We start from the raw sequence: 2,881 nt of genomic DNA, 5'->3' as shown, positions 1-2,881 counted from the left end.
ATCATTGAAAACGCATCTTGCACAGTGCGAACATGCTACTACGCAGCTCGCGTAGTGCTGCGTGAAGTTCGCGTAGTGCGAAGTGCACTTCGCGTAGCTTTGCGTAGCGCTACTTCGCGAACTACGCCCACCCTTAATTGTAGCACTTGAATTTTCTGACTGGCAAATTTAGGTGGAAAGGCTGAGACAGAGGACAGGGCAGCTGGAAGGTCTACAAGGTAGAGATTAAAGAATAGCAGTGCAAGGATATAGACTTGGTTCAAGCCTCTTTTTTCAAGTTGGTGAAACTCTAAGTTTCTCCCATGTATAAGTGTAGGGATTTGTTATTGCTCGTAAGAGGTCTTGTGGAATTCTCCATTGCTGTAATTTCTTTCACAAGACATCTCTTGCACCACTGTCAAAAGTAGTGGCAATGTTGATGAATGCTGAGTACAGTTGCTTCCCCCTTTTTCTATTGAATCTCCAATCAGTGTGGAAAGGCAAAAGAGAATGTCCTCAATGCTGCAGCCTTTTTGAAAGCCTGCTTGGAAAATTGGAATTAGTTGCTCCTCTCAAGCTCAAATTTCCAGCTCTTCATTGAGAATTTTAGCAAAACATTTAGGGGCATATTAGCAAGGGCTTTATCGCTGCTTTAGAAGCACTTTTTGCCGCTAAAGAACCAATTTTTTTATCGCCCTATCAGCAAGCTGTTGCTAACAGGCGTTAGCGACAGCTTTCTGGCTATAGCTGCCGGTTTTCCTATCGCCTTGCATGCCAGCGATGATTATCGCTAATGACATGCAAGGTGGGCGTTCCCAACTAGAAGCGACTGAAAACAGTCACTAACACTACTTCCCCCTATCACCAACGCAGGCGTAGTGATAAAAAAAGTTGCTCTAAGCGCGATTATCGCTAGTATTTAAAACCCGTGAAAACCTGACTTACCTAAATTCCTCAATGGGAGGTGGGTTTTCAGGCTAAGTGTTAATGCCTGAATATCACTGGATTTCTAGCGTTTTTCAGGCATTTCACCGCTATCGCTGGATATTTTATCACAGTGGAGAAAAACGTTGCTAATAGCATGCTTTCTCTGCTAAAATATCCAGCGATAGGCAGCGATAAAAATCAACGCGCTAAGTGTGTTTTGCAATAAATATCGCATGTTCTAGCTAATATGCCCCGTAGTCCTCTCTGTTCATTAGTGTGAGGCGTTTAAAATTCACTAGGAGATAATGTTCTCCTTTTTTATGGATTGGGAACAACTGGGATTCTCCACAGCTACCTGGAATGAAGTTACTGGAGATGCATTGATTGAACAAGTGAGCTAAAATCGTTTCCCTTTTGGTGGGCTGTTGTTAAAAATGGTTTCTGGCATACCAGACCAGAAATACCGGTCCTTTTTGTTGGAAGAATCACCTTTTTCACACTGTCATTATTCAGTGGTGTTAAAAAGTTCACAGACTCATGGTTAGGATGCTCGCCAATGATTGGTTCCCGACCATTGCTTAAGGCATTTTTAATGTAAAGGGCCTCTATGGGCATCACCTATCCTGTGGCCGAAATATTCCATAGAGTATGGCTTGGCCTCCTGGCTAGAAACTTGTTGATTATACGCCAAAACGTGGCTGTGTATTTCAATGGCAATATGAATCTTTTTTCATTATTTCCATCATAGTACCTCTTTTTTCCTATACTCAGTCCTTAGATTTTTTATAGATTCCATTTCAGAGGCAAGTTTCATTTTTTTTTACTCTTAACTTTAAATGCATTGTATAGAAGTTTTTTAATTTTTTAGTTCTTTTGCCAGGGTCTACTGAAGCTTCTCTCTCTAGAGTACCTGAAGGAGAAGTTGGCAAGAATTCAGCCAGCCAATGTAGGGTTGTTACCATCAATGTCCATCTTTCCAGATGTATAATCTGCAGTTGGTTGTTTGGGGCCCAACAAGATCAAACTTTGCTCCTGCCAGGTATCCATCTGCTCGCTTAGTTCTAACTGCCATTTTATTTTGCGAACTGATTCAAGGGAATCTGAAACTCCATCATGCTTGTGTGGAGAGATTTAATGATTTGTAAGTCCAGGATACATTCCAGCCATGCAAGATCACTTGCTACGGATGGGGATACTTTGAAACCTCTGACCTGGTGGAAATGCATGATTGAGACCCACATCTAAGCTAACGTTGCAAGTCTGCCTGAAGAAATACAAGCGTATTCCGCAGGATGGTCATTTGGGCTTCTACCATCAAACATTTAGAAACCCAGAACCTTGAGAGAAATTCCCAAGGGAGAGCCTCTTTCTATGAAATTGTATGAAATTTAGGGATGTTCCAATAATAGTTATCGCTGTTCAGCTAGTGTGGGTCAGGACCAATGTAAAATACGTTGGCATTAAAATCGTTGGCAATTAGCCATATTGCATTCCCATATTCCAGCCTCTAGGATCTTAACACTGGGAGAAGAGCGTTTAAGGTCCCCTTCCAGAATGATGGGTTGGGATGAATATAAGTGCTGTAAGTTATTAAGTTCATGGCTTGACCATGGTTTTTAGTTTTCACAAGTTTGACTTTGACAAAGTCCCCTCCCCCTTTCCCTATTGAGCCAGGGTTTTCTCCTAAGCAGCTGTTGATGCTAATTGTTGTCTTAGAAGGGTGACCTCCGCCAGTCAAGAGAGTGGCCAGGTAGAAAAACTCCAAATATTAGACCATGGAATGGAGGCTGTTGCCCACGTTGCCTGTAGACAGTGACACACTGTGTTGAATTCCCTCATACGTTTTGTGGCCATGTTTATTGTATCAGACTCATTTATGCATCCTACATTCTATGAGCAAATCCTCCCAGAATTTTCCACTACATGGTTTTGGCGGGTTTGACTACTGCAAGTTGGCTATACCTTTAAAGGGAAG

This window comes from Lissotriton helveticus, chromosome 2_1 (assembly GCF_964261635.1).
Source record: "Lissotriton helveticus chromosome 2_1, aLisHel1.1, whole genome shotgun sequence".
Classification (NCBI taxonomy): domain Eukaryota; kingdom Metazoa; phylum Chordata; class Amphibia; order Caudata; family Salamandridae; genus Lissotriton; species Lissotriton helveticus.
The sequence above is the reverse complement of the archived record's forward strand: the minus strand, read 5'-3'. Positions refer to the sequence as shown.